Source organism: Manacus vitellinus, unplaced genomic scaffold, assembly GCF_001715985.3.
Source record: "Manacus vitellinus isolate BGI_N305 unplaced genomic scaffold, ASM171598v3 ctg7180002228239_pilon, whole genome shotgun sequence".
In the NCBI taxonomy this organism is placed as follows: domain Eukaryota; kingdom Metazoa; phylum Chordata; class Aves; order Passeriformes; family Pipridae; genus Manacus; species Manacus vitellinus.
In genome coordinates, this window is record NW_021937546.1 from 1 (window position 1) to 23,317 (window position 23,317).

The 23,317-nt window shown below is 55.6% G+C and overlaps 2 long non-coding RNA genes across 4 annotated transcripts; both read left to right on the forward strand.

Moving 5' to 3' along the window:
- The first annotated feature begins 2,217 nt into the window (after positions 1 to 2,217).
- On the forward strand, positions 2,218 to 2,963 carry LOC108639302. Its single transcript, XR_003915684.1, has 2 exons — positions 2,218 to 2,319; positions 2,791 to 2,963. It is a non-coding gene; the product is annotated as an uncharacterized LOC108639302 (long non-coding RNA).
- Positions 2,964 to 14,762: 11,799 nt separating this feature from the next.
- Positions 14,763 to 19,988, forward strand: LOC115307335. 3 transcript variants are annotated; one of them, XR_003915678.1, is made up of 8 exons: positions 14,763 to 14,817; positions 15,329 to 15,367; positions 15,912 to 15,985; positions 16,090 to 16,183; positions 16,641 to 17,037; positions 17,142 to 17,243; positions 18,073 to 18,268; positions 19,800 to 19,988. It is a non-coding gene; the product is annotated as an uncharacterized LOC115307335 (long non-coding RNA). The 3 variants fall into 3 exon arrangements; XR_003915680.1 differs by lacking the exon at positions 15,912 to 15,985 and having other exon boundaries at positions 14,770 to 14,817; XR_003915672.1 differs by lacking the exon at positions 14,763 to 14,817 and having other exon boundaries at positions 15,098 to 15,367.
- The last annotated feature ends 3,329 nt before the right edge of the window (positions 19,989 to 23,317 follow it).

The following is a 23,317-nucleotide window of genomic DNA, read 5'->3' on the forward strand; positions in this document are numbered from 1 at the left end:
GGCACGGGGGGAGCTGCGGTCTCCCGTCTCTCCCGGGGTGTGTGCGGGGGGAATAACGTGAAGATTTTTGGGGCGAAAACGCAGAAACTGGCGAGGGTCGTTTTCCGGGTAAACCGGGGCACCGGAAGTAGAGAGCGGCCGGGCTGTTTTCGAGGGGGCACCACCCGGACCGGAAGTGCTGCGATGCCGCCCCAAAACAAAGATGGCGGCGCCATGACCGGAAGTCATTCAAGGCCCTACACAAAGATGGCGGCCCCGGCCCGGAAGTTCGCATTGAGGCCACACTCAAGACGGCGCCGCCAGGACCGGAACTTAGCCCAGGCCACACTCAAGATGGCGGCGAGAGGCCCCCTCGCCTCAGAGAGGCGTTTATCCTGTTGCCTGACCTCCGCCCCGACCCGGACCCCCGCCCCGCGCCCGCAGCGCCGTCTCGCCGCGCCGCCTTCCCCTGTGGACGGGGCGGGGCGCTCGCGGCGCGGGCGCGGGCGGCAGGTTCGCGGGCGGCGTTCAGGCACCGGCGCGGGCAGCCCCTCTTGGCGCCGCTGCGCAGGCGCAGGCGCGGGCCCAGGCCAGTTCGCCGCCGCCCGCCCCGCTCCGCTCCGGTCCCGGTCGGTCCCGCCGTGCCCCGGAGATGCTGTCGGGGCTTGCCGCCGCCGCCTCCCCCGGAAGCGACCCCACGGCGGGCAGATCGGACGTCGGGCTCTGGCAGGAGATCGTCACCGGCGGGTAAAGCGGGGGCCCGCCGGGGGGGCGGCGCGGCAGCTCTTCTGCCGCGGCCAGCGGGGCCTGCAGGCAGGGGAGCGACAGGCAGGTTTCTCGCCTCTGCGGAGACCTTCGCACCTGCGTGCCGCGCCAGGAGAAGGGGCGGCGAGAGCGGCAGGCGGCAGGGCCGGGCTCGGATGTGCCCTGGCATCGCACCCCCCCGCGGGGAGGGTCTGTGCCGCCTCAGGGACAGACGAAGCGGATCTTGCAGAACCCCTTTGTTCGCTCGTTGAGCTCGCAAGAGACACGAGGGGCATGAAATCCCAGGGCAACTGCGCCTGCTGGAGGGGTTGCAGGGAGAAGCAGCTGGGGGGGGTTTGCTCTCAGCCCCTTTGCCACCTTCCCCTCGGTTCCCTGGGACTCCAGGGAATCCCAGCTCCCCTTGGCTTCTCCGGGGGCCTCGCGGCAGGGTTTCGAAGTGTGGCCCTGAGATTTTCTGGCCTTGGAACTGATGGCTGTTTCGGGGCACGTCTCACCGGGCAGTCTGTCTTTTAACGCTTGCCGGGGCAGGAGAATTGCGGCGCAAGAAAGCAAAGGAAGCCCAGAGCCTGGAGTAGGCAGGCCCGGGCCTCTGGCGAGCCCAGGCCTTGCTGCTCGGTGCCGATTGTGCCCGGGGCTTGTTCCTCACCGTTCGGTTCCAAATGAGAGGGGAGCAAGAGGCAGAACAGCTGCTGCTGCTGCTGCTGCTGCTGCTGGGGCTGAACTGTCTGCGGTGCCCGGGGGCCGGGCAGGACTTGGCCCCGGTGCCTGCATTGCTCTGCAGCGGCCAGGGAGGGGTCCCAAAAGTCATCCCCCCGCCTGCTGTGCTGCACAGCAGGGGCTGGCTGGGCCGGTTCCCGGCCGGGGGAGCCCGGGGGAGGCCGTGCTGGGGCTGAGGGGCTGCTGCTCTCTGGGCCTCTCGGGGTTTGCCTTGGAATCCCAAAGCCTGGGCCTGCACGGGGGAGAGGAGGCAAAGGTGACTGTAAATTGGTCTGTTGTGGAGTGTTTTGGGGCCGAGTTAATGCTCTTGGCTTGTTGTGTGTCAGTTCCCAGCCTCGGTCAGGGCTTCCCAGGGAGCGTTGCTGCCGCCGCCGCCGCCGGGAGAGAGAAGTCCTTTGGGAAGCCGGGATAAAAACAGCAACTCTGTGAATTGCTCAGCTTTTCCTAGGGAAGGGCAGGTTTTAGGGAAGAAAGGCCCGTCCTCGCGAAAGGCGCCGCGGGTCTCGCAAGGGGGGGGCGCGGCTGCAGTGCCGTTCCCGGCCGTGTCCGCCAGGCGGCGACCGCGAGGCAGCGCCCGGCGGTCGGGGCGGGCCGGGAAGCGGAGAGCGGGAGTGTTTTGGCACTGCCGGGCTTCTCCGAGCTTAAATCCGGAGCCGGAGCTTTTTGTGGGACTGCACAGCGAAGCTGCCTGTGGGAATGACCCGGCTATTGCTCGGTGTACTCCTAACGACAGTGTCTTTTACTCCGTGTTCCCAGGCTGCCTCTTTCCCTTCGGTCGCCGTGGGTGTGCCGGACGCCTCTGGCAGGACTAACCCTGTGGCTTTGACGTCCAGCGTGCTGTGCTGTGTGTGCCTGCAGGTAAGAAAAGCTGGGAGTGCAGTCCCTCTGCTTTGGTTGCTGTGTCTCTTTGGGGAGTGATTTTGGAGGAATCCAGTAGCGGATTTTGGTTTGAAGGGGACCTTCAAAGGCCAGCCTGTCTTCCGTGGGCAGGGACACCTTCCACTCTCATCCCCAGTTGGATGCTGCAAGTCCCATCCAGCCTGGCCTGGAACACTTGCAGGGATCCAGGGGCAGCCTCGGCTTCCCTGTGCAGTGTGCTCTGATATCTCTCCACTGGCATCACGAAAAATGTTGTCAGCACGTTTTGTGCCATGATGGTGAGCGGGACCTGGGTGAAAATTGCGTTCTCTGAAGTGCAGAGGGAAATAATTCTCCTTTGAAGTCAAATGTATTGGGGTTTGCACGAGTCTCGTCTGCCTTCTGTTTGAATTGCTTTCTATTCTCGGCAGTTGTTTTAAATTAAACTTTTATTTTGTGTCTCCCCCCCAGTATCCTGTCCAAGACCAAGCTACCTTTCCTCGTGGGAATGGACCGGCCGGGCTTTGGCAATCTGGCCCCTCGAAAGACTAAGTGACCTCTTCCAGCAGGCGAAGACTGAAGCAAGGGGTGCCAGGAAGAACTGGAGTTTCTGGAGAATAAAAGCTGGAAGCGTGCCCCTGAAAGTCCCCAGCCCTGGGTGGTCAGTGGTCTGACTTGCACGGACCGGTGGCCTTGGCCAGGAGCGGTCCTGCCGGCCTGTAATTTGAATTTCCTGCCCAGGCTGTAATTTGAATTTCCACTGGGTGCTGGCAAAGCCCCCCTGGGGGTGAGCCCCGGTGCCTGGCAGGAGCGGAGCGGGCTTGCGGGGCCCTCCTGGCAGGCGTTGTGTTTAAGGGAAGGGCAGGGGAGCCTTTCTGTGGCCCAGAGGAGCTGCAGTGTTCTTTCTTCCTCTCTGGAGGACTAAGAACTAAAAAAATAAAAACCAAACGAGAAAGGAAAGGAAAGAAAATGAAAAATAAAGAGAATAAAAAATTAAGGCAATAAAGAAGGAAATAGAAAAATACAAAAGAAAATTAAAGAAAAAAATAAAAGCGAGCAAACTAAGAAGGCAATAAAATAACAAGTGAAATGAAAGAGAAATACAACTCTTCTTGGGCACCCCGGGGTTTACTCCGCGTCCCGCCCTCCGCCCCGTCACTTGGGGGTCCCCCCTAAAGTGTGCGAAGGGGACCCCAAAAGGTGGGCGGGGGAACCCCAGGGAGCCGAAAAGGCAGCGGAGGGGGAGCGGCGAAATGTGAGGGAGGGCCCCGGAGAAGCGGGCGAGGCGCGCGCAGTGCGAGAGCGAAGGCGGGCGGTGCGGGATCTTGCGGCGCTGGGATTAAATCTTGGCTCTCTGGGGTTCGAACTGGGGGCGAGGGGCGGTGCCCGAGCAGGACCAGCGGGGGCTGCGGCCGCTCCCGGCGCTGCCGAGGCTGCCGGGGAGGGACCGGCCTGTGCTGGGGGCACGGGGGTTCGTTCCTTGTGTTCGAGGGCGGCAGCGGGAGCGGCGCTGCGGGGCGGGACGTGCGGGAGGTGCCGGGTGAGGGCGGGGAAGCCGCGGCGGGGCCCGGGGGCTGCAGCTCTCTGGCTTCCCGACTGGCTTTGCAGACATTTGCCACCTTCAGAGGAGGCACAAATCCCCGCGGAGCTGAGCGAGGGGTGCGGGGAGTGCAGCGAGCTGGGGCGGGGCTGTGACCAGGGCAGGGTGTGCGCAGTGCCCCAAAACCCGCACCCAAAACCAGCCCGGAACAGCCCCGGAGCCCAGAGCGAAGCGCCGCGGGATCGCGCCGGCCCCGCCCCTCGGCCCGCCCAGGCCCGCCCCCCGGCCCGCCCGGGCCCCGCCCTTCGGCCCCCAGGCCCGCCCCCCGGCTCGCGCCGCTCCGCCCGGCCCCCCCCGGCCCGCCCCCAAGAAAGGCCGCTGTACCCGCAGGCCCCGCTCCCCTTGTCCGGGAGAGCTCCCCGGCCGGGCCGTGACCGCGGAGCTCCCACCCGCCCTTCCCCGGCCCAGGGCAGCCCGCCGGGGCTGCGGCGGGAGCCGCGCGGAGGGAACGGGGGCCGGGGCCGCGCCGAGGGCCGGGGCCGGGCTGAGCGGGCGGGGCGGGGCCGCAGGGCCAGGCGGGCTGGGATTGGGCGGAGGCGCTCGAGTGCTGATTGGGCAGCGCTGCCGGCCCGCGGTATAAAGGGCCGGCGGGGCAGGTGGGGGCGGTTGTGTGTGGGGGCTGAGGGTGCGGCCCCGCTGCTGCCCGGGCTGCGGAGGGGAGAGCGCCTTGGCCGCTGGGTTTGTGCACCGGGGCAGCCGGGGGCGTTTAGGGGCGCCTTGTGCTGGGCGGCGGGGCCCGGGTAAGCCCCTTACCTGCCGGGTGCCCCCGGGGAGAGCCGTGGCATGGCTGTGGGTCCTGTGCTCTCTGGGTGTCTGAGGGTTTGCTTTGGGATCCCAAACCCTTTCCCCGTGCAGGGTTATGAGGCAAAGACTGCTTTAACTTGGTTTTTTGGTGCTGCGTTAATGCTTTTTGCTCGTTCTGTGTCCATTTGCAGCCTCGCTCGTGGTTTCCCCTGGTGTGGAGGCGAGTTGTGCTTCCTGCTGGGAGAGAGAACGGCCTTGGGAAGCTGCTCCATGAGCCACAGCTGTGCCGAGCCCGGCAGTCTGTCCAGGTGAGAGCAGGGCTTCTACTGCCCGTGAGGAGCTGGGTTTGCTGTTGGAAGATAGAATGTGCCTATGCCTTTAAATGCAAGGACAGGCAGAAGCCGGGAGGGACCCTGAGCAGGTTTGGTGGCACGACAGCAGTTTGAAAAGACCTTGACTGTGGGAGAAATGTCCAGGAAAACGATTCCTTTTTTGCAGGGAGGCAGTTTGCGAGGACAGGGGGGTTGCTGTGCTCTCTAGCAAAACTACTGACCTTGGGATGTCTAGGGTGGGGAGATGTTGGCCACGTGTGGGCTGGAGCAAAGGTGTGTGGGTGCCTGTGTGTGACAGCCGTGGGTGTGCAGGAAGGGGGGTTCTGGTGCCATTGGAGCTGCCGGGGAGCCAAAAGGGGCACAGTTGTCTGAAAAAGGCAAAAAGTCTCAGTCTCTGTTGACACCTGTACCAAAGGAGATGCAAATTTTCCCTTTCTCGTTGCAGACTTCACAAAGTTCCCCAGGAAAGGAAGCTTTAGATTCCTCCCCAGTTTTATGCTAAAGGTTTCCTTCCTCCTGTCTCAGCACCCTTTCTGCTGCTGGGAGAGCACGAGGTGGATGGAGAGGATCCCCAGGCATCTGCAGGCACAAGGGACTCATACAGCTGTGTTTTTCCTCCAGCCCTCGTGAGAGGGACTTCCCGGATACTCTTGGGAATGTACCAGCTCTCCTACTGGAGCTTTTTTATGAAATATTTGAACACAAAGAGTAAAACTAAAGTCAGGTTTGTTCTGGAGTATGTTACACTTGTGCAAAACTTCTTCTCTCTGTATGTTTTCTGTTCTAGAAAGCACAGTCTGGAGTTTCTGGGCACTTCCTATTGAGTGATTCCCTGAAAATAATTTTGTATTGAAATAGGAAAGGAGCTGTCTGTGGGAGGTCAGGTGTCCCTGATAAAAGCTTTATGCTTTTCAGTAGGAAAAACCTTAAAATATCTCACACTATGTAGGAATGCCTGGCTTTTAAAAGTCACCAGCTGAGTCTTAGAGGCTCCTTTGAAGAGCTGTTTTTAGGCAGCAGAATTGCCCCCCAGGAGGGACTCTGTGCCTGCTCTCCCGTGGCTCCAAGGGATCTCTGGCCCTTCACGCCGGCACCGAGATTTTCTCGGGAAGGGCCTCAGATCTCCGGACCAGTCTGGGACACAGGCAAGATCCCCCTGCAGTTTAGGACCAAATTGGCCCCCTGGAGGGACAGTGCTGTTGGTGCCCCCCGGGTTGGGGCACCCCGAGGACTCCAGCGCGCACCGAAAGGATTATTCGGGGAGATCCTCGGGGTGCCCGGCCCTGGGGAGCTCAAAGCAAGGTCCCTGCCATGGATTCAGGCATTGCTGAGAGTATCCCAGGGGTCCCTGTCCCTGCTAGACAGGGAGCTCTCTAATGGGCTGTAATTGGGTTCTAAAAGTGGTGCTCCAAGTGCCAAAGAAGTGTGGGATTGGGATTAAGAAATGAGCAGTGAGGATTCAATTGGCTGTTTTCTCTGGAATGTGACTGTAAGAGCTGCAGGAGTGCAGGGTGTGTGTTCCAGTCCCCAGCATTTGGTTTGCACATGTTCTGGTCAGACACAAGTACAATTTCCTCAGTCCTGAACACAGCAGAATGAGAATTATGGACTGGCAGTGTTAAGGTGATTGGTGTGACAGGGGTCAAACTGGGAAAACATTGGGGAATTCCTCAGTTTGTCTCTTTGCCAAACTCACCCAAACCTCTGCTAGGAAGAGATGGACTGGAAAAGTTGAGGCAGAAATGCAATTGAAAACTGGGGCTCTTGACACTGTAATTGCTGAAACTAAATGTGTCCAAGCAGCAGCTCTTGTTGTGCAGGGAATAACTCCTGTCAGCAGCAAGGCCCCCACTGAAGTGGCAGCTGCAGTTGTTCCTGTGGTGTGGGCCAGTGGAGCTGCAGGAGAGTGGAAGAGGGCAGAACCTGTAGGTATTACCCCTGATGTGGGATCTCTCCTGGTAAGTCCAACCCAGTATCCTTTAAAATCAGAATGCCAGACTGGATTGGTTGCAGGAACAGCTGAATTTGCTCCTCCTGGTTTGCTTGTAGGATGTGAATGCAAGAACCTGCCAAGAAAAGCAATGGCCAAGGGGATTGATTAGTGCAGGACCTGAGAGAACCCCCTGAAATGACAACCTGGAGTACTTTCCAGTATTGGATTTAAAAGATGGCCTTTGCTGCATCTCCTTGAGCAAGGAAAACCAAGAAAGCTTTGCTTTTGCAGGAGAAAATCTGGAAAGCGGGCAGGAAGAAGAGAAGCCCCGTGACTCCTCCCTGAGCCCCAGACAGCCCATGAACTGCCTTGCTGGGAATGGTGGGATGGGCTGGACTCTGGATTGCTCCCTCGGGATGTGTGGTAAGACTGTTATGGCAACTTTTCCAACCGCCTGTAAGAATTTGCTGCCTTGGCTAGATGGTGCAAGGGCCGAAGCAGCTGAAGCCTTCCCTGAGGAGAGCTCTGGGTCTGCCAGACCTCTCAGAACTGTTGGAAGCATCTTTGGTGGGGAGGGCAAACAAAGGCCAAGGTGTGCAGTGACCCCCTGAGAAGGGACTTTGTGTTAATGGCATCCCTGCAAGTGAACTTTGTGGGCTGTTCCCCCTGTAGGGCAGGTGATAGTCCCAGCTACAGGGATGGGAAAAACGGTTAAAAAGGAGCCCCAAAAGCTGGAAATCCTCCTGGAGGCTCTTGGCAAACAGAGTTTGCTGAGTTCCCCCTGACAGAAGGACAGTGATAGCTTTTGAGTGCTGGTAGATCCTTTGAATAGGTAGCCTTGAGTGTGTCCTTGTTGCACCAGTAGGACTTATCAAAGTCCCCATATTCCAGGAGATAGACACATTGAAGTTTAAAATATTCTTCCTAATCCTTTGTTGGCTTGAGGCTCTCCCCTCAGGAACTGCAGGAACTCCTGGTGCCGCCTGGGCCGATGGATTGGACGCCCCAGCCCCTCCGTTCCTGCCCGGCCACTGGGGCCGTGTCCAGTGGTGGCACTGCCAGCCCTGCAGGTGAAGTGGGAAGGGCCTTTGCAGGTCTTGTGGGTCACATTTATAGCAGGTAAAGTTGCAGTAAAAGGACCTGGGGTCTGTTATTCTTGAGTTCAGAAAGCTCCTTTTGATTGGTGAGCAGGACAAAGTGGATCCTTAAGAGTTCCCATCCGTGTTTGTGTCTCAGCCTGTGTTAGGATTCAGGGCTGTAGCTGTTGTTGTCACTGAGGAGTCAAACTGTGCTTTAAATAATGAGACCCTGGCCTGATGGCCCAGTGTTAAGAAAAAAGGGGGAATGCTCTCTGAGTGTTGAGATGTAACAAGGGCTAATCCTTTTTGCAGTGGGATGGAGCCTGGAAAGTGCACAGAGCTGAGCCCAGGGATTGAAAGGGACCAAGCAAGGGAGGTGAAGAAAGAAGGAAGAAGGGAAGTGAGGCAGCAGGCAAGCAGCACCAAGTTGCTGTGTAAGCAGGTGAGTTGTGTTGAGGTTCCTCAGGCAGGCACTGAGGACTTGGAGGGCTCCAGACAGAGCAGACCTGGGAAGGCCCTCGGTGAAGCCCCTTGGAAACCTTCTAAGGGTAGTTGTGTATGGTGATAAGTGTTGGGAAATGTCCTGAATGTGGAACAGGAATGCAGGGAAGGAAAATGAGCCCTCCTGTAATGCTGACCCCTCCCATCAGCTGCAGTGGAGACCCCTCCGTGTGCCCTTTGGGAGCGGATTGCCAGGACCCCCGTGGGGCTGGGATCATGGCAGGGTGTTGTAAGCAAGGAATGCCTGGCTTCTAAAAGTCACCAGCTGAGTCTTAGAGGCTCCTTTGAAGAGCTGTTTTCAGGCAGGCAAATTGCCCCCCAGGAGGGACTCGGTGCCTGCTCTCCCGTGGCTCCGAGGGATCTCTGGCCCTTCACGCCGGCACCGAGATTTTCTCGGGAAGGGCCTCAGATCTCCGGACCAGTCTGGGACACAGGCAAGATCCCCCTGCATTTTGGGACCAAATTGGCCCCTGGAGGGACAGTGCTGTTGGTGCCCCCCGGGTTGGGGCACCCCGAGGACTCCAGCGCGCACCGAAAGGATTATTCGGGGAGATCCTCGGGGTGCCCGGCCCTGGGGAGCTCAAAGCAAGGTCCCTGCCATGGATTCAGGCATTGCTGAGAGTATCCCAGGGGTCCCTGTCCCTGCTAGACAGGGAGCTCTCTAATGGGCTGTAATTGGGTTCTAAAAGCGGTGCTCCAAGTGCCAAACAAGTGTGGGATTGGGATTAAGAAATGAGCAGTGAGGGTGCAATTGGCTGTTTTCTCTGGAATGTGACTGTGAGAGCTGCAGGAGTGCCAGGTGTGTGTTCCAGTCCCCAGCATTTGGTTTGCACATGTCCTGCTCAGACACAGGTCCAACTTGCTCAGTCCTTAACCCAAGAGAGGGAGAATTAAGGACTGGCACTGTTAAGGTGATTGGTGTGACAGGGGTCAAACTGGGAAAACATTGGGGAATTCCTCAGTTGGTCTGTTTGCCAAACTAACCCAAACCTGTGCTAGGAAGAGATGGACTGGGGTCTCTGATCTCCTGGGCAGTTGTTTTGCATGACCCTGGGAGCCTCTGGGATTAGACTGGCCTGGGCAGACAGGGAGCAGTTTGTCCTGTGGAGCTGGGCTGGGTTTGTTGAGGATGCCTTGGGAGGCAGGGCTGGAGAGGCTCCTCTGTTGGCTGTAGTGGTGGAAGGTTGTAGCAGCAGGGCTGGAGCCTTCGCCCTCCTGCTCCCCCCGTGAGCCCCGACGGGCCCGTGCCCTTGGCAATGGAGGGCCCCCCATTGCTGAGTCAGCGGTTCCGGGGGCCAGGAGGGATGGGATCAGGATGCCGAGCTCCGCCCAGGGCCAGGGCTGCCAGTGTTCAACCATGCAGGGAACTGAAAGCACAGTGAGATGGAGGCCAAGCTGCAGCACAGGGATGGGTGAGAAAAGACCCTAGTCCTCAGGTGGAGCTTTGAATTCCCTGGAAAAATGGATCCTGTCAGATGGATCAGGCCCTTGTGGGTGCTGGAGCAGAGGCCTCTCTCATTTTTGGTCACCCTGAAAGGTTGCAAGGACAGCAAGTTCTGACTGCAGGATGAGGTGGCAAACAAAGTGAAGTGGTCCAGAGAAAAGCTGAGGCTAAAATTGGCCCTGTGCCAGAGCAGCCTCGTGCAGTGCTTGTTGCTGTCCCTGAGTGTCCCATTGCAGTGGATATTTCCAAGGGTGCCTTGTGCTGGGGAGCACTGGGGCAGTTCCCTTTCCCTGGGCAGGGCAGGCAGGGCACGTTTCCCCCCTCGAGGGTGGCTCCACAGTCCCCCCCTGTGCCCTGGGAGCGTGGCAGAACACCTGGACCCACTGTTCTTGTCAGAGAGGGCACAAGGGATGGTTGGATGGGGGAGGGAATGGCTCAGGGAGTACAAGCACCATTACAATGAGTAGGGCAGCACCTGGAAAGGAAGAAGGGGAGTTAATCCAGACAAAATCCAAGCACCTGCCCAACCTGTGATATTTTTAGGAACTCAGTGGTGCTGTGGTCCCCAGGAAGTATTGCCCAGGACTAGGCAGGAGACTTCAGGCTCTGTCACCCCCAGAGCAAGTGTCCAGGGGCAGGCAGTGGGGAGGCAGCTCTGTTGTTGAGGATGGGGTTATTTTCTCTGCTTTATTTTGTCTCCAGAGATGTTCTTCCCATTAATCCAAACTGACTCCATCTCCTAACTCTCTGAAGAGGTTTTCTGCTTTTTGTGGGAGGGTAAGGTTTGGGTTCTAACTATAGAAGAGCCAACAAAATAAAGGCTTTGTGGCAAACAAATGGTGTCTCCCAAACTCTTTGTACTTCAAATAGATGCCTTTATTCTTAGTTTTTTCTTATTGGTATTCTCAAGGTACTTGATACCCTGTCTACAGTTATTTATTTTGGCTTCTCTTTTTTATTTGTTACAGAGTTGATGTGACTGACTTCTTTTTGAAATGCAGCAGTGCTCTCAAGGATATTTCCCCCCCACTCCTGGGCTTGTGCAGGGCTGTTGAGTCCGTGTGTGCCACTGTTCTTGTCCCAGGGGGACCGAGTGACATTTGGAACCAAACCTGGGGACTTGAACTCTAGGAATGTTTCTGTGTCTTTGAATTTTAAATTGCACATGAAGCAGAAATATGTTTGTGTTTTCCAGGTTATATTGTCATGAAAATAGAAATGCATCATTGGATCTTACTCCTCTGAGGGCAAACCACCAGACTGATCATTTCTTAGTCCATCAGACCCAGTGCCAGGAACTCAGAGGGCTGTTTGTGTGCAAATGTGCTGAGTGGTGGTGGCCCCCGTGAGACTGTGACCAGCTGGAAATGTGTGTGTGTGTGTGCAGAGCTGGGCTGGATCCCTTGGGATTTGGCTCCCAGATCCCCCCCAGCCTTCAGGAAAACCAGAGGCCACCGAACCCTGAGGGAAGGGAGTCCCATTTGCAGAAGGGTTTGTAGATTGGGGAAAAGCTCTCCAGAACAAAGCCTGTGTTCCAAACCCCTTCAGGCCAAAGTCAAGGAGCACAAACCCTGGAGTCATCAAGTTATGAAGTTTGGTTCAAACCATTTCCTAATAAGTCAGTTTTAATGAAGTGTTAAAAGGAGAACTTAAATAAGGGTAATTTCTGATGGAGAATAATGGGAAGAAGTGGTTTAAGTTCCCTAAACATGTTTTATATCAGTCCATGGTTATTTAATTGAGCATTGTTTGGAATTTTTCTTTTTGCATTCGTTCCTGGTGTGCTTTTCTCTATCTAAGGGATGTTTGGAGGTCTTTTTGATTGCTTGAAGGTTTTTAATGTCAGTGCTGGATTGGGGTGGACAGTCATTGTAACATGATTTAGAGTTGGATGCATTTTATTCTGTGTGCCCTGTTTGATGTCTCGTGTTCAGCGAGTGACTGGTCAGAGTTTGGCCCAAGCCTTTGTTTTTCAGGTGAAAAAGCCGAAGGGGGAATTGTAGTTGCAGCTTTGCCCTTGAGCTGCAGCTGGAGCCTGGCCAAAGAACAAGGCAAAGCTCCCTGGGGAAGGAAGGGGGAGCCAGAGAAGAAAAGCAGCTGCAGCCAGAAAGGTGGGTTTGGGCGGGAGAAGAGGGGCTGTGACCCAGCAAGGGGCTCTGGAGGGCTCTGGGGTCCCTGTAATGGCTCTGGGGTCTCTGTAGGGGCTCTGGGGTCTCTATAGGGGCTCTGGAGGGCTCTGGGGTCCCTATAATGGCTCTGGGGTCTCTGTAGGGACTCTGGGGTTTCTATCGTGGCTCTGGGGTCCCTATAATGGCTCTGGGGTCTCTGTAGGGACTCTGGGGTTTCTATCGTGGCTCTGGGGTCCCTATAATGGCTCTGGGGTCTCTGTAGGGGCTCTGGGGTCCCTCTCGTGGCTCGGGGTCCCTCTCGTGGCTCGGGGTCCCTCTCGTGGCTCGGGGTCCCTCTCGTGGCTCGGGGTCCCTCTCCTGGCTCGGGGTCCCTCTCCTGGCTCGGGGTCCCTCTCCTGGCTCGGGGTCCCTCTCCTGGCTCGGGGTCCCTCTCCCTGCCGGCACAGGAGCTGCTGCCGCCCCAGCAAGAGGCAGAGGAGTCGCTGCCCAGAAGCAAGAACTCACTGAGAGCTGAACTGGGGCCGTGTGGGCAGGGCCAGAGGGGAGCAAAGGAAGGGATTTGTTGCTAAGAAAAGAAATAAAGTTTGGGTCATTTGTTGGGGAGATTTGTGTCAGTTTCTGATCATTTTTGGGGGTTATTTTTAGTGAGTTTCTGGTCATTTTTGGGGGAGATTTGGGTCAGTTTCTGGTCATTTTTCGGGATGATTTGGGTGAGTTTTGGGTTTATTTTTGTGGTAATTTTGGGTCAGTTTCTGGTCATTTTTTGGGGTGATTGGGCTGACTTTTGGGTCATTTTTTTGGGGAGATTTGGGTGAGTCTTGGTGTCAGTGTTTTGGGGTTTTGGGGTCAGTTTCTGGTCATATCTGGGGCTGATTTTGTATCATTTTGGGTCAGTTTTGGGGGGGGTTTTTTGCATTTTTAGGTCAGGTTTTGGGCCAATTTGGAGTTAGTTTTTGAGGTGATTTGGGCCAGTTTTGGGTCAGTTCTGGATCAATTTTTGGAGTGAATTGGATCAGTTTTTGTGTCACTTTTTGGGGAGATTTGGGTGAGTTCTGGGTCATTTTGGGGGAGATTTGAATCAGTTTCTGGTAGTTTTTTGGGGAGACTTGGGTGAGTTCTGGGTCTCTCCTGATTGTAATTCCTTCAGGCTCCTCTCCTGATTTTAATTTTTTTAGGCTCTTCTCCTCATTTTAATTTTTTAGGCTCCTCTCCTGATTTTAATTTTTTTAGTCCCCTCTCCTGATTTTAATTTTTTTAGTCCCCTCTCCTGATTTTAATTTTTTTAGTCCCCTCTCCTGATTTTAATTTTTTTAGTCCCCTCTCCTGATTTTAATTTTTTCAGGCTCCTCTCCTGATTTTAATTTTTTTAGGCTCCTCTCCTGATTTTTATTGTATTAGTCCCGTGTCCTGATTTTAATTTTTTCAGGCTCCTCTCCTGTTTTTAATTTTTTTAGGCTCTTCTCCTGATTGTAATTTTTTTAGGCTCTTCTCTTGATTTTAATTCTCTTAGGTTCTTCTCCTGATTTTAATTCTCTTGGGCTCTCCTCCTGATTTTTATATTTTTAGACTCTTCTCCTGATTTTCATTTTTTTTAGGCTCTTCCCCTGATTTTCATTTTTTTTTAGGCTCTTCTCCTGATTTTAATTCTCTTAGGAGAAGAGCCTAGAGAATTAAAACCAGGAGAAGAGCCTAATTACACAAGTAAATTTTCAAACCACCAGCAATCACAAGCCAATTATCCGATTTCCCAAAAGAACTACACGAACAAATACGGTTATAAAACAAAAAAAAAATGCCATAAGTAAAAAATCGCATAGCAACAGTGCCCCCTGGTGACAGAGAAAAAGAATTGCACATATATTTGAGATGAAATACTGCCACCTGCTGACGGAAAACAGGAACTGCATTGAAAAAATTTTGAACAGCGCATGCGCAGTCGTTGGCAAAACGCCGGCGATCACGTGGTAAGTAAGGGCAGGCAGGAGAGGGACCGGCGACGCATGCGCAGTGGCTCTCGTGCCGGTGCAGCGCTCCCTGCTCGAGTTAAGGGCCGGTTCCGGCGGCAGGGCGGGACTCGCGGCCTCCCGTCTGTCCCGGGGTGTGCGGGGGGGGAATAACGTGAAGATTTCTTGGGGTGAAAGCGCAGAAATTAGCGAGGAGGGACGCTAATTTGGGTAAACTCGGTCACCGGAAGTAGTGAGCGACCGGAAGTCCTCCAAGGCCCCGGCCCGGAAGTCCGCCAAGCCCATAGCAAAGATGGCGCCGCCAGGACCGGAACGACCACACTAAAGATGGCGGCCCCGGCCCGGAAGTTCGCCAAGCCCACAGTAAAGATGGCGCCGCCAGGACCGGAACGACCACACTAAAGATGGCGGCGAGAGGCTTCCGCCGCGACCCGGACCCCCACCCCGCGCCCGCAGCGCCGTCTCGCCGCGCTGCTTCCCGCTGCGGGGACAGGGCGGGGCGCTCGGCGGCGCCGGGCGCGGGCGGCAGGTTCGTGGGCGGCGGCAGGCACCGGCGCCGGCAGCCCCCGTCTCGGGGCCGCGGCGCGCGAGGACCGCATGGCGCGCACGTCGCGCCGCCCTCTCGCCCCGCTCCGCTCCCGCTCCCGCCCCTGCCCCCGCTTCTGCCCCGCTCGCTCCCGCCGTGCCCTGGAGATGCTATCGGGGCTGCGCCGCCGCCTTCCCCCCCCGGAAGCGACCCACGGCGGCAGATTCGACGGAGATCGACCCCGGGGTAAGCTGGGCGCGTCCAAAGGCGCCGCGGGTCTCGCCAAGGAGGGGAGGGGGGGGGGGAGGCGCGCGGCTGCAGTACCGCTCCCGGCCGTGTCCGCCAGGCGGCGACTGTGAGGCAGGGCCCGGCGCTCGGCGGCGCTCTTGCAAGCGACGCCCCTGGCAAAGCGGCGCTGCTTGGGCACTGCCGGCCTTCCCCCGGAGTGCCCGGGCTGGCCCAGCACCTGGCCGAACCTCTTAGGGAAGAGGCAAGGAACAACTGCGCTTCTTCTGCCCTTTCTTTAGCCCGGGACTGGAACACAGACAAAATCAAGGGGCTCTTGGACCTGTGCAGGCTCCGAGCAGTTTTCAGCCTTCCTTAGCAGGGCATTCTCACCCTCCGAAAAGCTGAAAGGCTTTAACAGCTGGAGACGCGCCTGCAGCTGTGCAGATTAATGTAGTTTCTTTTAGGAAATGAAGGGGAAGTTTTCCTGTTGGGAGCCTAAATACCGAGTCTACTCTGCTTTTTCAATCAGGTGACGAAGCTTAGGGAAGAAAAGACCAAAGGCCTCGAGGTGAGTACATTCTACCGAGTTCTGCTTTTCTGGCATCGGTTTGGGAAAATCACGTGAAATTCTAAAAAGCTTCTCTCCGTGTTTTCTAGTTGTTTTTTCAGCCTTGCTCTAAGTTTCATGTAGAAAAGGGCATAGAATTATTAGAACAGACAAACTAGACTTCCTCGGGAGAGATGGAAGAAAAGTCTGCTGATTCCAGTTCTGCTTTTCTTTTCTTCCCTTCGACTGTCGTTTTCTCTCCCCTGCTGTTCAAATAGGCTGCAGTTAATTGCTCTGCTGAAGAGTTTGCTGTCCTAAGTGTCTGTCAAATTGATGCCTTCAACTCAAGACAGCACCTGCTCCTTAGTTACAAAAAGTTCCTCACAGGAAATGTTCAGGCGTGCCCATAAATCTCCTCGCTGTTTGTTTGGGAGAACAGGCTTTTCTCGTCTGTAACAGAACAGTCGTGTCATCTGCTCTGGAATGCTGGTGGCAATCTAGTCAGAAGAGGACCCCGTGCTTCACTAATTTTCCCTTTTTGTTGTTGGGGGTGACTTCTTCCCAGGCATGTTATTCTTGACCCCCCGGGGCAAACGGAGGTGTCAGCGTCAGGAGCCATCCTAACTGAGGCCCTGGGAGGTCAGTGCTTTTTGTGGGACTGGACGGTGAAGCTGTCTGTGGGAATGACCTGGCTATGGCTCAGTGTAGTCCTAATTAAGGTGTCTTTTACTCCGTGTTCCCAGGCTGCCTCTTTCCCTTCGGTCGCCGTGGGACGCCTCTGGCAGGACTAACCCTGTGGCTTTTATGTCCAACGTGCTGTGCTGTGTGTGCCTGCAGGTAAGAAAAGCTGGGAGTGCAGTCCCTCTGCTTTGGTTGCTGTGTCTCTTTGGGAGTGATTTTGGAGGGGAATCCCAGAGCGATTTGGTTTGAAGGGGACCTTCAAAGGCCAGCCTGTCTTCCGTGGGCAGGGACACCTTCCGCTGTCCCCGGTTGCTGCGAGTCCCGTCCAGCCTGGCCTGGAACACTTGCAGGGATGGGGCAGGCTCAGCTTCCCTGTGCAGTGTGCTCTGATATCTCTCCACTGGCATCCTGAAAAATGTTGTCAGCACGTTTTGTGTGACAATGGTAAGCGGGACCTGGGTGAAAATTGGGGTTCTCTGAGGTGCAGAGGGAAAGAATTCTCCTTTGAAGTCCAATGTAATTCAGTTTTGCACGAGTCTTGTCTGACTTATGTTTGAATTGCTTTCTATTCTAGGCAGTTCTTTTAAATTAAACTTTTGTGTCTCCCCCCCAGTATCTTGTACAAGACAAAGCTACCTTTCCTCGTGGGAACGGACTGGCCGGGCTTTGGCAATCTGGCCCCTCGAAAGACTAAGTGACCTCTTCCAACAGGGGAAGACTTTCTGGCAAGCGGTGCCAGGAAGAACTGGAGTTTCTGGAGAATAAAAGCTGGAAGCGTGCCCCTGAAAATCCCCAGCCCTGGGTGGTCAGTGGTCTGACTTGCACGGACCGGTGGCCTTGGCCAGGAGCGGTCCTGCGGGAAGCGCCTTTGCCCAGGCTGTAATTTTAATTTCCCTTGGATGCTTGGCAAAGCCCCTCTGGGTGAGCCCCAGTGCCTGGCAGGAGCAGAGCGGGCTTCCAGGGAGGTATTCACCTGGTCAGCGTCAGGAACCATCCTACCTGAGGCCTCGGTGAGTGCTTTTTGGACGACTGGACGGTGAAGCTGTCTGTGGGAATGACCTGGCTATGGCTCAGGGTAGTCCTAATTAAGGTGTCTTTTACTCTGTGTTCCCAGGCTCCCTCTTTCCCTTCGGTCGCCGTGGGTGTGCCGGACGCCTCTGGCAGGACTAACCCTGTGGCTTTTATGTCCAACGTGCTGTGCTGTGTGTGCCTGCAGGTAAGAAAAGCTGGGAGTGCAGTCCCTCTGCTTTGGTTGCTGTGTCTCTTTGGGAGTGATTTTGGAGGGGAATCCCAGAGCGATTTGGTTTGAAGGGGACCTTCAAAGGCCAGCCTGTCTTCCGTGGGCAGGGACACCTTCCACTGTCCCCGGTTGCTGCGAGTCCCGTCCAGCCTGGCCTGGAACACTTGCAGGGATGGGGCAGGCTCAGCTTCCCTGTGCAGTGTGCTCTAATAGCTCTCCACTGGCATCGTGAAAAATGTTGTCAGCGTGTTTTGTTGGACGACGGTGAGCAGGACCTGGGTGAAAAGGACATTCTCTGAGGTGCTGGGAGAAGGAGGACTCGTGCGGGCACCTCCAGAGACAGCGGGAACGGGAGCGTGCTGCGGAGGAGGGAAATTCCAGGGGGTGGGTGCCGAGAAATTTGGCCTTCCCTCGCCCTGTGCTCTGCACTTAGCAGTGGGTCAAGTGCAGAAGTTTCCTGGGGACCCTGGGAAATGATGCCGGGTCTGCCAAGAAAAGTGGGGCCAAAGGAGCAGGACCTGGGTCTGCCAGCGTGGGAGAAACAAGGGACGGGTCATCCTCTGCCTCCAGGAGGGAGGGCAGCAGGAAAGGCCACGGACTAAAGCACTGAAGTGCCGTTCCCCAGGGAGCCCCTGCCCAGACCTGAACTTGCTTCTGCACTTGCTGTCCCTTTCCCAGCGGAGCCGAAGCGTCGGGTGCCGCTGCCGGGGGGATGGAGCTGCCAAGGACAAGCTGGGAGGGTGTTTGCGAGGGAAGGGGGTAGAAGGAGCTCTTGATGTGCTTTTTTTACTTCTTCATCCCACAGAATTGCCACGAGAGGAAATACTTCAGAGGGGCTTCCCTCCAGATAAGGCCTGAAGATGCCAGGAGGTTTCAGCCGGGAGGAAAGGAGCTGTGGAAGAAAAGCAGCCTAAAAACAGCCAGTGGGGATCATCAGGTTTTCCAGCCAAGAAGAACAAGGAGAGAGATGAGGGAATCGGGTTCCAATTCCTAATGCTTTGGTGGGTGCAGGAATGATTTCTGGGTGTTTTCCAGTCCCTTTGGATTCCTGGGATGATTTTAAAATGATGGCTTTAGCAATCAACTAAATCGCAGATGTTGTTTTTGAGAGGAAATGATGCCAAAGAAATGCAGAGTTTTGGGTCAGTTTTGGGGATGATTTGGGTCAGTTTTTGGGGTCAGTTTGGGGTCATTGTTTGGGGTGATTTGGGTCAGCTTTTGGGATGATTTGGGTCAGTTTTGGGTCAGCTTTTGGGATGATTGGGGTCAGGTTTTGGGGTCAGTTTTGGGTCAGCTTTTGGGGTGATTTGGGTCGGTTTTGGGTCAATTTTTGGGGAGCACTGGGTGTTACTGGGGGTTGTTGAGGAGCACTGGGTGTTACTGGGGTGTACTGGGGAGCACTGGGTGTTACTGAGGGTTGTTGGGGAGCACTGGGTGTTACTGGGGAGCACTGGGAGAGAAAATGAAAAATAAAGAGAATAAAAAATAAACGAAGTAAAGAAGGAAATATAAAAAAGAAAATTTAAAAAAAAGGCAAAAAAACTAAAAAGGAAATAAAATGAAAATGAAATAAAAGAGAGAAAAAAAAAAAAGAAACCCCTTCTTGGGCACCCCGTTTCCTCTCCTCCCCCCCCCCGAACCGTAAATTGCGGGGTCATCACCCCTAAAATGTGAGAAGGGGACCCCGAAATGTGGGTGAGGGAACCCCAGGGAGCCGGAAAAGTGGAGGGGGAGCCGCAGTAAGAAAGCGAAGCCGGGCGGTCGGGCGGCGGGGTGGGGGGGGGCGCATGCGCAGTCGTTGGCAAGACGCCGGCGATCACGTGGTAAGTAAGGGCAGGCAGGAGAGGGACCGGCGACGCATGCGCAGTGGCTCTCGTGCCGGTGCAGCGCGCCCTGCTCGAGTTAAGGGCCGGTTCCGGCGGCAGGGCGGGACTCGCGGCCTCCCGTCTGTCCCGGGGGGTGCGGGGGGGGAATAACGTGAATTTCTCCTGATTTTAATTCTCTTGGGCTCTTGTCCTCATTTTAATTTTTTTAAGGCTCTTGTCCTCATTTTAATTTTTTTAAGGCTCTTGTCCTGATTTTAATTTTTTTAAGGCTCTTCTCCTAAATTTAATTTTTTTAAGGCTCTTGTCCTGATTTTAATTCTCTTGGTTCAAACCATTTCCTAATAAGTCAGTTTTAATGAAGTGTTTTCCAGTCCCTTTGGATTCCTGAGATGATTTTAAAATGATGGCTTTAGCAATCAACTAAATCGCAGATGTTGTTTTTGAGAGGAAATGATGCCAAAGAAATGCAGAGAGAGAGCATGGAATCATCCTGGGATCCTGGAGTGGTTTGGGTTGGAAAGGATCTCAGGGATCATCTCCTTCCACCCCCTGCCACAGGCAGGGACACCTTCTAATAGACCTCCAGCCTGGCCTTGGCCACTTGCAGGGATGGGCCAGCCACAACTTCTCTGTGCCAGGCCACCTCCCCACCCTCCCAGGGAAGAATGTCTCCCTTCTGTGCAATCTTTCCCTTTCTTCTCTGCAGGAAGTGGGCTGGGACAAGGGAATTGGCTCCCACGAGGCCGAGGATCAGAGCGGGCTGTGCACAGGGGACAACTTCCACTTCCGAACGGGGAAGGGCCCCTTCGTGCCCACCCCTGGCAAACTGGGACAGAGTAACATCTGCCTGCAGCTGGCTGGAGTTCCCGTTGGCTCTGGGCTTTCAGCCCGCCGGGGCTGCGGCGGGAGCCGCGCGGAGGGAACGGGGGCCGGGGCCGCGCCGAGGGCCGGGGCCGGGCTGAGCGGGCGGGGCGGGGCCGCAGGGCCAGGCGGGCTGGGATTGGGCGGAGGCGCTCGAGTGCTGATTGGGCAGCGCTGCCGGCCCGCGGTATAAAGGGCCGGCGGGGCAGGTGGGGGCGGTTGTGTGTGGGGGCTGAGGGTGCGGCCCCGCTGCTGCCCGGGCTGCGGAGGGGAGAGCGCCTTGGCCGCTGGGTTTGTGCACCGGGGCAGCCGGGGGCGTTTAGGGGCGCCTTGTGCTGGGCGGCGGGGCCCGGGTAAGCCCCTTACCTGCCGGGTGCCCCCGGGGAGAGCCGTGGCATGGCTGTGGGTCCTGTGCTCTCTGGGTGTCTGAGGGTTTGCTTTGGGATCCCAAACCCTTTCCCCGTGCAGGGTTATGAGGCAAAGACTGCTTTAACTTGGTTTTTTGGTGCTGCGTTAATGCTTTTTGCTCGTTCTGTGTCCATTTGCAGCCTCGCTCGTGGTTTCCCCTGGTGTGGAGGCGAGTTGTGCTTCCTGCTGGGAGAGAGAACGGCCTTGGGAAGCTGCTCCATGAGCCACAGCTGTGCCGAGCCCGGCAGTCTGTCCAGGTAAGAGCAGGGCTTCTACTGCCCGTGAGGAGCTGGGTTTGCTGTTGGAAGATAGAATGTGCCTGTGCCTTTAAATGCAAGGACAGGCAGAAGCCGGGAGGGACCCTGAGCAGGTTTGGTGGCACGACAGCAGTTTGAAAAGACCTTGACTGTGGGAGAAATGTCCAGGAAAACGATTCCTTTTTTGCAGGGAGGCAGTTTGCGAGGACAGGGGGGTTGCTGTGCTCTCTAGCAAAACTACTGACCTTGGGATGTCTAGGGTGGGGAGATGTTGGCCACGTGTGGGCTGGAGCAAAGGTGTGTGGGTGCCTGTGTGTGACAGCCGTGGGTGTGCAGGAAGGGGGGTTCTGGTGCCATTGGAGCTGCCGGGGAGCCAAAAGGGGCACGGTTGTCTGAAAAAGGCAAAAAGTCTCAGTCTCTGTTGACACGTGTACCAAAGGAGATGCAAATTTTCCCTTTCTCGTTGCAGACTTCGCAAAGCTCCCCAGGAAAGGAAGCTTTAGATTCCTCCCCAGCTTTATGCTAAAGGTTTCCTTCCTCCTGTCTCAGCACCCTTTCTGCTGTTGGAAGAGCACAAGGTGGATGGAGAGGATCCCCAGGCATCTGCAGGCACAAGGGACTCATACAACTGCGATTTTCCTCCAGCCCTCGTGAAAGGGACTTCCAGGATACTCTTGGGAATGTACCAGCTCTCCTGCTGGAGCTTTTCTATGGAATATTTGAACACAAAGGGTAAAACTAAAGTCAGGTCTGTTCTGGAGTATGTTACACTTGTGCAAAACTCCGTTCTTCTGTTTATTTTCTGTTCTGGAAAGAACAGTCTGGGGTTCCTGGGCACTTCCTATTGAGTGATTCCATGAAAATAATTTTGTACTGAAAGGGGAAAGGAGCTGTCTGTGGGAGGTCAGGTGTCCATGATAAAAGCTTTATGCTTTTCAGTCAGATAAGCCTTAAAATATCTCACAGTGTATAGGAATGCCTGGCTTCTAAAAGTCACCAGCTGAGTCTTAGAGGCTCCTTTGAAGAGCTGTTTTCAGGCAGGCAAATTGCCCCCCAGGAGGGACTCTGTGCCTGCTCTCCCGTGGCTCCAAGGGATCTCTGGCCCTTCACGCCGGCACCGAGATTTTCTCGGGAAGGGCCTCAGATCCCCGGACCAGTCTGGGACACAGGCAAGATCCCCCTGCATTTTGGGACCAAATTGGCCCCTGGAGGGACAGTGCTGTTGGTGCCCCCCGGGTTGGGGCACCCCGAGGACTCCAGCGCGCACCGAAAGGATTATTCGGGGAGATCCTCGGGGTGCCCGGCCCTGGGGAGCTCAAAGCAAGGTCCCTGCCATGGATTCAGGCATTGCTGAGAGTATCCCAGGGTCCCTGTCCCTGCTAGACATGGAGCTCTCTAATGGGCTGTAATTGGGTTCTAAAAGTGGTGCTCCAAGTGCCAAAGAAGTGTGGGATTGGGATTAAGAAATGAGCAGTGAGGATTCAATTGGCTGTTTTCTCTGGAATGTGACTGTAAGAGCTGCAGGAGTGCAGGGTGTGTGTTCCAGTCCCCAGCATTTGGTTTGCACATGTTCTGGTCAGACACAAGTACAATTTCCTCAGTCCTGAACACAGCAGAATGAGAATTATGGACTGGCAGTGTTAAGGTGATTGGTGTGACAGGGGTCAAACTGGGAAAACATTGGGGAATTCCTCAGTTTGTCTCTTTGCCAAACTCACCCAAACCTCTGCTAGGAAGAGATGGACTGGAAAAGTTGAGGCAGAAATGGAATTGAAAACTGGGGCTCTTGACACTGTAATTGCTGAAACTAAATGTGTCCAAGCAGCAGCTCTTGTTGTGCAGGGAATAACTCCTGTCAGCAGCAAGGCCCTGACTGAAGTGGCAGCTGCAGTTGTTCCTGTGGTGTGGGCCAGTGGAGCTGCAGGAGAGTGGAAGAGGGCAGAACCTGTAGGTATTACCCCTGATGTGGGATCTCTATGGGTAAGGCCAACCCAGTATCCTTTAAAATCAGAATGCCAGACTGGATTGGTTGCAGGAACAGCTAAATTGGCTCCTCCTGGTTTGCTTGTAGGACGTGAATGCAAGAACCTGCCAAGAAAACCAGTGGACAAGATGATTGATTAGTGCAGGACCTGAGAGAAGCACCTTGAATGACAACCTGGAGGAGTTTCCAGTATTGGATTTAAAAGATGACCTTTGCATCTCCTTGAGCAAGGAAAGCCAAGAAAGCTTTGCTTTTGCAGGAGAAAATGGGGCAAGCAGGCAGGAAGAAGAGAAGCCCCGTGACTCCTCCCTGAGCCCCAGACAGCCCATGAACTGCCTTGCTGGGAATGGTGGGACGGGCTGGACTCTGCATTGCTCCCTCGGGATGTGTGGTAAGACTGTTATGGCGACTTTTTGAATAGATGGTGCAAGGGCAGCCTTTAAGCAGCTGAAGCATTCCCTGAGGAGAGCTCTGGGTCTGCCAGATGTGTCAGAACTGTTGGAAGCATCTTTGGTGGGGAGGGCAAACAAAGGCCAAGGTGTGCAGTGACCCCCCTGAGAAGGGACTTTCAGTTAATGGCATCCCTGATGGTGAACTTTGTGGGCTGTTCCCCCTGTAGGGCAGGTGATAGTCCCAGCTCCAGTTATGGGAAAAATGGTTAAAAGGGAGCCCCAAAAGCTGGAAGGCCTCCTGGAGGCTCCTGGCAAAGAGAGT